Raw genomic sequence first — 14,964 nt, 5'->3', positions numbered from 1 at the left:
TCCTGTCATCGTTTTGAATGTATTTCGATGGGAAAATTCTAGTTGGCAGCGCGATAAAGTCTCCCCTTATAGCAGCTTTCTTATCCGAGGTTCCATGCAGTCGGTGATAAACGTAAACTGTATTAACTACTTCAAATTACAGCGTCTAGCGTACTGATCAGCACTTTCAGAATCTAATCCTAAGAGGAGCATCCAGGCATAAAACACACTTCGGCTAACCCCATGTAGTTGAATCTTGCTTCGCATGCCGGAATGTGCTTTAGCCTTATTAAAGTCCTTCCCGGAAAGCTCTGCCGTCATAATGGCTATGCGGATGCGAGCGGAGACGCAAGCGGGTAGATCGTTACGTACAACACAAGGAAAACGAGAGAACATTAGAATGTAGTCCCCCTGGAGTAAATGGTGCGGAAGTCGCTTGCTTGAGTGTCCTGATTGTTTTCAGATTCCGAGCGCACATTGCGTACCGTCAGCGCCGAAAGTGCAGTTTTATAGTGATCCCATCTCTGTTTCACATGCAGGCACGTGCAGTGTCCAGCTATACGCAAGAAGAAGTCCATCTTCTGAAGCTATGCGCAGCTGATGTTGCCCCATGAGAATTCGCCATAGCTCTCGACGAACGTCATTCCAGGCGCCGCAGTTAGGAGGAGCACAATCTTGGAAGTTTTGCGCACACTCACCTTTGTCTGCCAGGTTGGTAATTTGTTGTTTCGTTGTTCGCTTCATCCGATACAGATTTGGTGGCAGAGGAAGCTTCAGCTGTAAAAACTGCTGTAAGCGGCCCACTTGGGCATAAACATTGTTATTTTAGTCAACGCCCGATTATGAGTGACACCCAATATTCTGAGTCAACCTATACATAGCAGAGACACATTTTTCTTGCCGATGTGCATTTCATTAATATTGTCCCTTGCCAGCTTCTATTGTATTTTTGAGACTCTGTAGAAATGCCCAAATAAATAAACATACCAAAGATATCAAACGCGCCGGTAGTACGAGAGATGCGTACGCTAGCGTTGTTACTGCCACCTTGCAAGTCTCTACAGCCCACAAGCAACAGCTTTAGTGACTGAAGGGTTTCTTGAGAAAACTATATATTGGTGTAAAATGTGACGGAAAGTTCCGGGAATGGTTTTCGGAAAGGAAAATACCTGTAAAAGAGAAAAGAAAAAGCATGAGAAGGGCATAACCCACAGTTGATCAGATAATATTTGCGAGAACGGAAGACCCACGAACAGTTTTGCTATCGTAAATGAAAGGTCGAAGGAGAGAGTGATGACTGGACGAGAAGGGCAGGTTTTATCTGTACGTTTACAAAAAACACATTTTACAGGAAACGCCCTGAACATTACTGCAGGCAGATGCCAGTTGATTTGGGAAAAAGAGCCGAGAGAAGTTACATTACACCAGACGTAATGAAAAAGTCAGAATTTACATAACCGTACCACCGCTCACCCCCCGCGTCTTCCCCTCGCCAAACTTCGAGCCAGACACAACCAAGACCATCTCTGCAAAGCTTCTTAAACCAAATCTTCCGGTTTCGCGGCCAAGTGCACGAGGTACGAAGTGGGAGGCATGACGGAATCCTTAGACAAAATGGTGCAAAACTAAAAAAAGAATTGGTTGTTTCTCGCACGCAAGGCAATAAAGCGCAGCAAATTGTTCGCGCTTGTTGGAAACGGTAATGAAACAGAAAGCTTGCACGAAATTCCGATACAAGCACTCCGGCGGGGGCGTTCAGTACCACGTGGGTGGATGAAGAACATATTTACAACGTTTGGCATAATACTTTACAAATCCTGGAATGGCTGTGGCTGTGTTCAAACTATATATGTAAAATGTGACAGTGTTGTTTGACTGTGTTAATAATTCATTTTTTAAAGATATACTGCGGTTAAAAGACCATGCAGCTGGAGTTACCGGATACAAGAACTATGCTATTGTCGCACTGTATAACACTATAAATTGTTATAATGTAACAGACTAACCACGTGCAAATTGAACGAAAATTAGCGCACAGTGTCACACCTACATAAACCGCGACATCAGCTGATTAAGGCAGTTAAATAATCAAAGTACAATATAGCCGAGAAGACAGTTAAAGTACCCAATTTTAACAGCGAACAGTGAAGCAACCGAACATTCGAAGTACCTTGCAGAAGCCAAGGCGAGGACATCAGCCGGTAACGAATTTCACTCAGTCATTGTGTGTGGAACATACTAACATACACAAACTATTTGGCATGTGCAGAATAAAGCAGCAAATAGTGATCGTAATGCTGTCGGAATGGGCATGATGAAAAACGTTTGATGTACGTGGGCCACGATGTTCCTTTAACGTGAGACATTCTTCTTCCACTCAAGCCGGTTTTCTGTATCTGGATGTGTACGTTTAACGAGCAGGGCCTCGATGCGGGAAGTCTCCGTTCGGAGTCGAAGAGCACACTGAGGCGACCAAGCTAAGGGAACTTAGCTACCTTAGACAGAGCAGGCAACTACTATCGGTAGTAAAGGATCGGAAATAGCCGACGCTCGGCCAAAGTGCACATAAAGATTCGGCTGTTTCGCCCTGAAGGCGTCGCATTCCGGCATAATTTGCCACAGCACATACGCCATGGCCGACGCATCGCATTATCCTTTTTGACAGACGCAGCGCGCGGTTCCTGCTGACAGCGTTTCTGCCGTAGTGTCACATGCTTTCGTTCGTCTACTTCGACGCGTACTATGTCCAGACGCGTGAAATGCTTCGAAGACGATGCATCATTCACAATGAACGCTCGAGAATACCACTCCCTGAATGCAACTTACCTTCGCTTTTCGGACGCCATCGTTGCCGATCAGAAAACACTAACTAATAGCCAGGTTCGTAGTCAGGATTTTCTTTTCAGGGAGTGGGTGTGGGGCTAAGGTTCCATTATTCCCTGCTACGTTCCCCCCATGCTGGGTGCTTAATAATACAACTATTATCTTGAGCAAGCCCTTGGTCTGCCTGAAGGCGTGTACCATCCTGTACCTGTCCGGGGCGGACGTTCCAAGGATATGAGTCTTCATAGGCGAAGTGCCAGGCATAAGAGGAAGCAGTGCGCCGGCCGGAAGAATTTCGGGGTGGGGGGGGGGGGGCGCTGCCGAAGCCCGGTAGCTCCCGCCCCCCCTGGTTACGCCTCTGGTACTAGCTAAACGGCAAAGCGCATATATCGGGTCATTCGGACCCCATTTTACTGGCTCCAAATGAAACGTAGCAGTGCAAATAGGCCCTCTAGTGAATGTTTGCTATATGAAGGCAGTATGAAAGCGTTTGTTTACATTATTGGCGATATGATCCGTCGAATGCACAGTATCCTGGAAAAAATGCATGCAGTTTCACACAACCGTGCGTGCTTATAGTCATCCCTAGAAAGAGTTTGGCAAGCAGGGTTTGCACAGGCAAGACACTGGGCTCGTGAAATTGTAGCTTGTGCAGTAACGTCAAGCGCCGTTTACGTACTTTGTGCACGTTGGCTGGTCCGTGTTTGCACTGGTGTGCTGCGGCGCTCTGAGCGCTTGCGGCCTGAAGGCTGAGACAGGAAAGATGTGTTCTGCCTTCTTCCTATGCGCAGCGTTGCGTGCTGCAAAGCCGTCGGGTGGTGTTGCAGTACGTGTTCGATAAACCACTGGCCTCGAAACGCGTCGCCATTCTTGCAAGAGCGCAAATCACGCCCGCTTCAAGGAGAAATCACTCACAGAGACGCACCAGTCAACCAGCACGTATTCAGCGAGCGATGAGCCTGGGCGATAGAAATCAGCAGTCGTGTATGAGCCATATCCGCATCACTGCCGCTCACCGCAAGGTGCTCGGTTCGTCTGCTTTGACGCTATTTGAATGCTGCTAATAAGAAAATGAGACAATTACGAGCCTTGCGGCTTTGCGAAAATTACTTTAATAATATGTGCTCTGCTAATTTAGCCCATGTGAAACTTCGTTGCAGTTGGCTATCAAAGGGCAAATATGCTCGTTTCTTAAAATCGGCTGGTAGTTAGAAAAATCTTGTTTCGCGGGTAAGGTCTTTGAAGTGTGTATTAGCTTGTGTGTTTGTAATGTCCAAGCACGATACGATATATGCAATAAATACCATGTACGAAAAAAAGCGACTGAGAGTAAGAATTTCCTACTGACGATCAGCTGGTTCAGAACAGAAGATATAAACAAAAAGGTGAGGAAAGACAGGGAGGTTAGCCAGTGTTGGTACAGGCTCGTTACCCTGTGCTGGGGAAAGGGGTAAAGGGAATAAAAGGAGAACGAAGAAAAAAAAAAGCTGAGAAAAATTCACACAGTCACGCGATGATATGCTCTACAACATTCAAAGACGGTCGTACAATTCACAAGCCCTTAAAAACTTCAGCAAAGCCCTTAAGGCCTTGCGTGCCGAAACCCCTCTGGACCAGTGTTCTACAACTTTCCCTTCTGTGAAGAGGCGATTGTGCAGTTTTTCGAGCGCGGTCACGAGCACTTTTCTTGGCACATTGTAACGGGGACAGTCACTGAGGAGGTGCTCGATCGTCTCATCGCAGCCGCAGGTGTCGCAAGTAGGGTTGTCGCCCATTCCAAAGCGGAAGGTATAGGAGTTCGTGAATGCCGGGCCGAGTGACACAAAAGTGTTGCTTCCGCTCGTGGCAACCTTGGTTGCCACGAGCGGAAGTTGGAGTTGCAAGCGGAAGACGGAGCGGAAGTGTAGTTGCGTCGTCGGAAGACGGAGACGGAGCGGAAGACGGAAGACGGAACGTGCGTTCGTGAATTCACTGGTGTTCCACAGAGTCTGCGTAAGCTCGCGTGCGAGGGAGCGAAGACTTGTGGCTGTTGTGGCTGACTTGTGGCTGAAGACTTGTGACTTGTTCTTGACGGTGGTATGGGTTTAATAGTGGCACCATTGTGGGCCGATCGGGCAGGGTCATCCGCACTGTGATGTCCTGAAATTTTGCAGTGACCCGGTATCCACGGTTAGATGATGTTGTGCCCCTTGTTTATTGCGTGATGGGGGAGTAGTCGGATGTCTGCGACTAATTGCACATTGGGTGCGTGGTTAAAAGGGGACAGCAGACACAGGAGAGCTGCCTTCGAGTCACAAAAGAGGGAGCATGAGTGTGATGGTTTGTGACGAATAAACTCCAGAGCAGCAGGGGTAGCTGCGAGTTCTGCTGCTGTCGATGATGTAATGTGAGACGTCTTGAATTTGATGCTGACAGATTTTGCGGGAATTACCATGCTCCAGCTGAACAGAACAGCCAGAACCGTTCGTGTAAACGTGGATGCGTTCTTTGTGCTTGTCATGTAGGAATGAAAGCACAGTTTGTTTGAGGGCGAAAGATGACATCTCCGTTTTCTTTTTGATGGCGGGAAGGTCAAAGCTGGACCAGAGTTCGTGTCAGCGCTGGGAAGTCTTCATCTTCATAAAATTCTGGCAAGGCTTCCCAGTATTCTAACAGACACTGGTGGCCATCAAGAGAACTGGGGGAGTGAGCCGATAAAGTTGTTGCTGTAAAAAAAAAGCACAAGCATTACTGTGGCTTTGCTATCCACCAGCAGGTGTCTACATTTATCATGAAAGCGCCTTATTGGTTTCTTTTTTTTCACCCTTTTTAGCCGTCGTGCATGCTAACAAACAAGAAACTCGCATCCAGTTGCCTCCATTACGTTCCTCTCTGCGCTAGACGACGGAATAAAGCCTAAAAAGATAAAAAGGAAGAAAGCAGGAGGAGTCCTACTAGGCGTGCTGGCGCCATGAATCTGCGGCGCACAGGAGCTAGGAAAACTTGTATTTAAAAAAAATCTCCATAGACCGAATATAGCGTTCAGGAGCAAGCGTGTCTACATAGCCGTGAACGTACGAGGCCCGACTCATTCATTACCTCCAATGTGTCAGCATTTGACAAGACCTGTTTACTCATTCCTTTGTTGTGCGTGACACCACAATCGGTAGATACCGAAACATTAGTAGCGTTCTTTTGCGACATTTCTACGAATAGAATCGATAATGACATGTATGAGTGAACAGCTTATAGGATGCAAGCTCGAGTCGATAATGGCAGATCATATTGCTTTGTGTACGCCGGTAATGAATGAGAGACATATTTGGAGGTAGCCTTCGCCGCCGGTGAAAGACGCCTTTGTCCATGTACCACGACATGGGGTTCGAGGCCAAGCAAAGGGTAGAAAGTGATAAACGAGGCACTCAGGAGACTGATCACGTACAACGGCGTCGTTAGAGTTCACTGCAGGTCGTTACTATGAAGCATTTGTGGAACTTACGCCGGAAGTCATTCATCACAAGGTAACTTACCCGGCACAAATGACTTGTAGCGGAATTATCCAGGGTGTTTTTTTATGACAATGCAAACTTTTTATAACAAGGCTATAAGCGCAGTGAACATGGCGTTTTTGTGGACCAGGTCGTAGGTGAGGCGGACATACTTTGCCACTAATAACGTGAGCTTGAGAAGACTAATTAACAAATATTTATTGTGCCTTAAGTGCAGCGTTGAAATGGCGAACTTGGAAGGCAGTCACATTTTAATGCATCTTTTTCTTTAAATCTTGAAAGTCGCACCTAATTCGAGTTATTTGTCATCGAGCTTCAATGGTTAGTCCAGTCAATGCAGGCAATAACAGCGAGTACTATAAGTACTGAATCTTTATGTATAGGTAGTCTATACTGACTGGCTTCGCCATACTTACGCCGATTTCTGCGACATGATTTTCCTCTACTTGTTTCTGGACGCGTGTTCTTCATGTAGCAACTTCATGAGTGATTTAGTCATGTTTTTTTTAGGAAACAGTGAAAACGCGCATATAATGTTTTTGAGCGCTTCTAGTCCCAATTACAGCCTCGATGTAATAGAAGTGGGTAGCATTTCGGAAGAATTTGATAATATATTAATGCGAAATAATTATTTGCCCCATTACGCGAAAATCCTTCGTAGTGGTAGCGGGGCCGATTGATGGTACCAAAAATGGCCGACGGTACAAAGAGTAAAATGCGTGTCGAAAAAGGCTCGGATTGACGTCAGATTTCTCAGGGAGGTTCCTGTAAACAAAGTAAGTAAAATAAACAAATTATCGGGTTTTACGTGCCAAAACCGCGGTCTCATTATCAAGCACGCCGTGGTTGGGGACTCCGGATTAATTTTTGTCACCTACACCCAAATCACACCCAAATCACCAAATGCACCCGAATCTAAGCACAGGGAAGTCGAAATGTGGTCGCCGTGGCCGGGATTTCATCCCGCGACCTCGTGATTAGCAGCGCAGAACCAAACCCACTAAACAACCCCGGCTGGTGGAAACAATGTAAGTTAATGGCTTTGAAAAGGAAATTTGGTAATTTTGGTCTGGTCGGGAGTCGAACCCGGACCACCGGGGTGCGAGAAGAGCACGCTTCCGGGACACGATGGCGGCTCCACGGCTATGGTTGATTAGATGTGTGCCTAGCACGTGCGTCATTGCACACACCACGTCGCAGCTACGGAGTAAAGGTGCGTCCTAGTGTGTGTGTCATTGGGCACGTGACGGCGCAGCCAATGGGGAGGAGGTGGCGCCACGTCATGAGTGTACGAAATGAGTGTATATAATAAACAAACCTGCCTCTAATCCACCCTGTGAAAGTGGATGTACAGCGAAGCTGTTGCCGACGTTAGACGAAGTTAGACAAGCGCCACCCCCACAACAGACGTACGTCACACGCGCGCACACGTGGGCGGAAGTGCAGCTTACATCCTGACTCTTCTAAACCCTCCGACAAGCGCAAGTGCGTTATTCAGCTAATTGAATTTCTCGAAGTAAACCGCGTAGAAAATTCGCCAGGTACGATTTTTTACGCAAACTGCAGACATGATAGCTTTGTATTGTAATTCGAATATGCGAGAAAGCATATTCCTGTTACGCGGAAACTCAAAGACACAAGCCTTTTACAGCTGCCGTTTGAGGTCTGTCGGAGTGACCGCTAGGTGTTGGCACTGTATTTGGGTGAGCACAGAAATAGCCCAAGAAAGATCCGGACCAACTAGAGGCTACAAGCTTTGAATCACTTTAATGTCCAATTGAACGCTGCTGTGCGGTCCTTCGAGTTATGAACTTACGGCAAAGCAAGCGAGTTGGGCCGCTTGGCGCGTTTTGATTTGGCCTCGCCGAGGCGCAGTTAGAAAGCCGGCGAGCACTTGCGCGGTCAAGGAACGCGCGCAAAGAAACATTTTACTAAAGGGACTATAATCACTATAATGCTCTCGCATTCCACTACGTAAGAATTAAATCTTAAGTGTCTTTGACGATTGTTCACCGCGTCAGACTGCCAACAGAGTCAAATATGTGCAGGCGCACCCAACATATGCTATCCTAAATATCCACCGTACTTGCACAAGCTAGTTTGTAGATTTTGGCTGTATATATAATTAGCAAGACAGACAACCACACCATAAACACAGAATGACTTTATTATTTGAACTTACTGGTTAGCTTTTAAGCCAACATCTCTAAACAAAATATAAGTATATGCCTGAAAGGGCGTTGTTGAAACGTTTGTCACTAATGCATGCCAAAATAATTCATTCAGGAACTCCTCTGGAGTTGCCTAAAACATGCCTAAGCATCTGCTACTAGTCGCCTGGTTTTCGTCGTCGTATGCGACTGTATGTGGTACAATGTCGAGAAACACTTCCAAAGCCGTACAAAGAAACGGAGAAACGCGGTAGCAACGTCGTGATGCTAATTAGACCAGCATAAGACGACGAAGGAGAGGCGAATAATAACACTGTTCACGCACGTTACGGACACCCAAAGTAGATTTAAGCCCCATGACTGTATAAAATTTTGTTTAATCCGATACCCAAGATTTCATTACGTGTTTTATGTACACTGTCTTCTTATTTTAACTCGAGAGCGTTAAGCGCCCCGTGGACTACTTCTGACGCGCGACGCCTGGCGTTACTGAAATAATTGAATTTCTCAGACTAAACTGCGCCAGAAAATTCGTGAAGCACGACACACACATAACCTACAGACATGATAGCGTCAGACTGTAACTTGAATATAGTACAAGAAAACATAATTCTGTTACGCGGAAACTCAAACACAAGCCCCTTTTCCAGCTGCCGTTCGAGATCTGTCTTAGCAGGAGAGGCGCGCTCCACCCGGTTCCTTGCAACACCATCCAGATGGCGCTCGCCTCCGCGCATCCTCGGCAGCGGCGGCGGCGCCTGCAGTGAAAAAAAAAGAGAACCTGAAAGCTGGCCCTCATGCATAACGTTTGCCGCCATCGTTTTCCGGTAAAAATTACGGCTACACAAGCTGCAGTTGCCGGGAAGCGTGAGAAGCAGTCATGGATCTGAATGCTATCGCATTCTACTCTTAACGGCCAAGTTTAAGCGCCTCCCATTTTTTTTTTTGCTGTGATGATCATTTCGCCCGGTAGCGTAGCCTGGTGGTGTAAACTCAGAGTTATGAATACCTTCATGTAACCAAGCTTCGGTAATACCCATAATCTCGCGTCGTCGTCGTCGTCGTCGTCGTCGTCGTCGTCGTCGTCATCATCGTCATCATCATCATCAGCCTGATTACGCCCACTGCAGGGCAAAGGCCTCTCCCATACTTCTCCAACTACCCCGGTCATGTACTAATTGTGGCCATGTTGTCCCTGCAAACTTCTTAATCTCATCCGCCCACCTAACTTTCTGCCGCCCTCTGCTACGCTTCCCTTCCCTTGGAATCCAGTCCGTAACCCTTAATGACCATCGGTTATCTTCCTTCCTCATTACGTGTCCAGCCCATGCCCATTTCTTTTTCTTGATTTCAACTAAGATCGGGTGAATAGGACGAAATAAGACGAAATAGGACCAAATGGGACCAAACAATAAACGCAGTCATTAACATGCCCAAGCCCTCCAATTCTATAGGAAGTCTTACAATAAACGGTGTAACCTTAACGAGTACTGAACTAGCGGATAGCGTTAATAAACACTTCATTGGTCTCCCTAAAACAGACTACAACAAAGATGCTACCTGCCTAATTTCGGTACACACACCCGACTCTTTTTTCTCCACCCTACCCACCCATTCGAAGTTTTTGCTACACTAATGGCCTTGAAGAATAGCTCCAGCCTTGACGCAGAGGGTCTGTCAGTAAAACCAATTGAATTTGTAGCTGACCTTCTTGCACCTCACTTATCGTATATATTTAAGCTATCGATATCCTCCTCTGCCTTCCAAAACAGACTAAAACTAGCCAAAGTGATTGTTATCCATAAATCTGGGACGACACAAGACATTGGCAACTATCGACCAATATCGATTCTCCCAATTTTCTCGAAAGCACTAGAAAAAATTTTGCTTAAGCGTTTGGAAATTTACTTTAATGATGATTGCCTGTTCACAGATTCCAAATTTGGTTTTAGAGAAGGCTTATCTACGGAATATGCGCTACTTAAACAAAAAGAACTAATCTTGCAAAACATTGAGAATAAACTTCTAACACTGGGCATTTTTATTGATTTCAGCAAAGCATTTGACTGTATTAATCATAACATTTTTTTAGATAAACTTTGTGCATACGGTATCAGAGGCAATCCGCTTCAGCTGATAAGGTCATACCTTGAAAAACGACAGCAATCTGTATGTGTCGACGGTTGTAGCTCCAGTTTTGAATATATAAGATGCGGAGTACCGCAGGACAGTATCTTAGGTTCGTTTATTTTTAACGTGTATGTAAACGATCTCATCCATATCTCCAAGAAAGCTAAATTTTTAATGTACGCCGACGACACCAGTCTATTTTTTATCTGGAAACTCATCGAATGAGCTCCTGCTTGAAGCGAACGTCATATTAGAAAGCCTCCATAACTGGTCACATGTAAACAGTTTAAATATTAATTATAATTAAACAAAGGCGCTTATTTTTCGTTCGATAAATCGGAAAGTTACGATACCAATCCCGCTGCTTATTGGGGACTACGCTATCGAAATCGTAAGTAAATATAAATCTCTTGGCGTCATATTTGACGAACATCTTAAATGGGCTTATCACTTCTGTTATATTTCCTTAAACTTGTCAAAATATGTAGGAGCTCTTTCACGAGGTCGCGACATGTTTCCCGTGAAAATAAAAAAAAAATAATATATCATTCATTATTTCGTTCTCAAATAAGCTACTGTCATCTTGTATGGGACATTGCGGCTCGCGTGCATCTAAACCAACTACTACTTCTGCAAAAAAAAAAAAAAAAGCTATCCGCATAGTTTCTGGCTCAGATTACCTAGCTCATACCAGACCATTGTTTAATAAACATAGAATATCTCCCATTCATCACCATACTTCATTTACCATACTTCACGCCTTGAATAACTTGAGCTTACCTCGGGCTAAGTTCATAATCCAACTCTCATCGGTGACACAAACGCACACTCATACAAGCACCAGACGCAAAGAGAAATGACATCTACCCCGACTTCGCACAACATATGGCTCCCAAATGTTGCATTTCCTGGTTCCGAACACCATTGACACAAACAAATGGTACACAGAAAATATGAACCTAAGCAAAAAAAATTGTTCAGCAGTTTTTTGAGCATGTGGTCGGCTCAAACCCAATTTAGGGTATTCTTTTTCTATTTTTTGCCATGGTATAAAAAGAAAAATACTGCTATGTATTGTGTTTGAGCTTAATTAACTATATTGTAATGTTGAATTGTAATTATGTTTTAAACCTTCTAATTCTGCTATACCGTTGTTTTATGCTCTTTTTGCTTCTCAGTGCATTGTATATTTGAGTTTTACTTTTGTCTTGCATTAAGTTTAATTGTAATTCTGCAATGTGTATGGTTCCTTGATTCTTGATGTATGTGAAATTATATTTTTTTCCCTTCACTGCTGCCATTCTGTAAATGGGCCCCGGACCCCGTCAAGCTTCTACAAGGCAGCTTTTTGTCCCGGGCCTTTTTCTCTTGGAGAAATAAATGAATCTTGAATCTTGAAATAAAGCGCCAGAAAACGTGGGAATTTATTAGCTATACTTCTAGCGTTGATATTCAAGATGGTAAGATTGATTTGGATTGAAGAAGGATGTCAACCCGTTACTGAATAGGATGTGGTAGCTATCTGCCATAAGAGGTCTGTGGCGATTATAAATTCTTAAAAGAGAATTAGAGGCATCGCACCAGTTATAACGAGTATTATCGCCGAACAGGTGGTCAAGTCTAAGCTCAATAGGAGATCCGTCGCTGACTGGATGCCTCTCAATGTTTCTTCCTGACACCCCGAACTCTGCGAGGAAAGTCCTCAGAAAGCCTAAGTCTGGAATCCCCCCTTAAGCTTAAAACAATTCCACAACACAGTAAGCTTGTCATAAAAATCAAGCACCTTTAAATTTACAGGATGTTTCTGGCTTTCACAAACTCTTCCAAACGATGGAGGCGCTCAATGCGAGGATTTGAAGGCCCAGGATATTGCGAAATACTTCGCATAATTTAGAAAGAAGGGAATCATGACTTTCATCAAAACTTTGTACTAAGCCGTACAACATAATGTTATTCTGCCTAAAGCAATTTTCAAAGTAATTGTTCTTTCCAGTTAACTCAGTTGTTGTACGCTTGAGTGCAACTATTTCAGTACGTAACTGTCCGTTTTCCGACTGTGAAGCAGGTGTGGCCAATGCCACTTCAAGGGCAGAAATGCGCGATTCAAGTGCCTCGAAGCGCGTGCTAACAGAGCTATTTATCTTTGCAATGCCACGAGCCATGTCCTTATTGTTAGACAGAATTTCAGTCGAAACCTGTACAAGTACAGGATTGTCAGTGTTCGACAATGCTTCCTCAGCCAAAATTCCTCGAGCAGGACTAGAAACTTTCGGTGAATGAGTGTAGCGGACAGGACATCCCGAAGAAGCGTGCGCAGTATTAGCAGTTTTCGATGACCGGGTTCTCGGAGTGGGTCCAAGGTCAAGCTCGATGTCATCGCTCAAGAATAGGTGGCTGAGGGCAGTCAACGCAACGAAGCATACATGAAAAAGAAAACGGTTGTGGGCAACACAGCAATAACAGAAACGATCGTCAGACCTAAATAAGCAAGTTTATCTGCGGCAACATACTTGCACAAGCAAGAAGCAACATTCTGGCAGCATTCCGTGACTGTTGCCGAGTGCCCAATGCTGGGGGCACCACGCTCATGGCTTTTAACCCATTGTTTAATGATGTCACCGGGCTGGCAGGGTCGCTTATTGGTTCATCCAGAACGACAGCGTTGAGGGCGATATCTAGCGGAACAGGTGGCGCGCCGACTGATGGGCAGCACCTATCGCACACGTGGGCGGTAGTCACATCACAAGAAGCCAACAAACACTGACACCAAGGGCAACCAACATAAGGGAAATTACTGGTGCTTAATTAATGAAATAAAGAAACATTAAAATAATACAAATGAAAGTGGATGAAAAAGCAACTTTGCGCAGGTGGGGAACGATCCCACAGCCTTCGCATCCTGCAACTTGCCGCACGAGGTTGCGGGATCGAATCCCGGCCACGGCGGCCGCATTTCGATGGAGGCGAAATGCGAAAACACCCGTGTACTTAGATTTAGGTGCACGTTACAGAACCCCAGGTGGTCATATTTCCGGAGTCCTCCACTACGGCGTGCCTCATAATCAGAAAGTGGTTTTGGCACGTAAAACCCCATAATTTTTTAGAGCAGGCTAAGAGCGTTGAAAAAAAGAAAACATTTATTTAATATGCATTCAACGGAGGCTTAGTGAAATAAGTCGCTAATTTCCACATCCTATGCAACGTGCGTTCTCATGCAATGTTTACGTCAATGCGCCGAAAAGACCACGGCTTTATTATTCTACAATGTTAATGTTTATGAGCTACGCCGTTTACGAGCTGAATGGAAATCCAGATACCAAATCAGCTAGATGCAAAGTGTAAGACGTAGACACAGCGATACGCTGCGTATGCTGCATGCAAGGTAAATACAAGAATCCCCTAGACCGTGCGATTCATCAACTAATGGCGCTTTGCTGTCATGGGTGCTATAGAACAGCGGTGAGCACCGTACAAGTATACTTATTAATTCGGTCGCGCCGACGTGTTGCGATCCCTTCAGCACTAACTATTCCCTGAACTTAGCCCATATCTACGAAATATGCCATGGTTTCTGGGCTCTACTACTCCATATTGTTCACTCCGCATGTGTTTTACTCCTCATATTTCTTTCGTTCCTTATTACATAATTTTCGTGCGTATTTCAGGTTCTATTAAACTGTTTTGACAACCGGGGTAACCTTTTTACGGCTATTCACTGTTGGAGTTGTCATCATAATAGAGGTATTCGGCCTATATTTAAGAAATATGATATATTTAAGCGTTACTTTATTGTTGGAGGATCCTTTGCGCCTATTCCTTTGCAAGCTTAGCTCTGTGGTTGGTTTACTAATCCATAATGGTGGCTTGCTGGGCTAGTCGGTTCATTGCAAATTATCTAACAGCGCGAAAAACTGAGGAAGGGACGACGATAATCATAGAGTGAAAAGAGCGCCGTTTTTACTCTATCCTCCTTCCTTCCTTATCTTTTCGCGCTGTTACATAAGTTGGTTTAGTAAACCGTGAAAAATCAATTCATAAACTACTTTATTGTTTTGTAGATAGTTTTCCTCATCTTTTATAAACTGTTATCCCTTAGAATTGTGTACAACTCAACGGGAGCGAGATATTTCTAGTGCATAAAAGTCTGTTCCGTTCAATTAGGCTCGTATCATACGTATAACATAAAATGCATCTATTCGAGAAATATGAAGTTTTCGAGGCACAGGACTTAAGAACATGGGCTCTTAACATGCACAGTATTACTGCAATTTTAGGGAATACAATAATTCTATGCTTGAAATAACAAAAATGCAGAATACTTCATTTCAGACAACTTAGTAAGTGATCTACATTGTTGAAAAAGAGTTCGAATT

At 44.7% G+C, this 14,964-nt stretch overlaps 1 protein-coding gene across 1 annotated transcript in view; it reads left to right on the top strand.

Moving 5' to 3' along the window:
* The first annotated feature begins 534 nt into the window (after positions 1-534).
* Positions 535-14,964, top strand: part of LOC142583056 (glycine receptor subunit alpha-2-like) — a 208,713-nt gene continuing 194,283 nt past the window's right edge. Inside the window, exon 1 of the mRNA XM_075693327.1 lies at positions 535-690. The gene's annotated coding sequence lies outside the window, so the exon portion shown is untranslated. The remainder of the gene's footprint in view (positions 691-14,964) is intronic.

The sequence above is a fragment of the Dermacentor variabilis genome, chromosome 5 (assembly GCF_050947875.1).
Source record: "Dermacentor variabilis isolate Ectoservices chromosome 5, ASM5094787v1, whole genome shotgun sequence".
NCBI classification, from domain to species: Eukaryota; Metazoa; Arthropoda; class Arachnida; order Ixodida; family Ixodidae; genus Dermacentor; species Dermacentor variabilis.
Note: the sequence above shows the minus strand (reverse complement) of the source record. Positions and strands in the feature narration are given on the sequence as shown.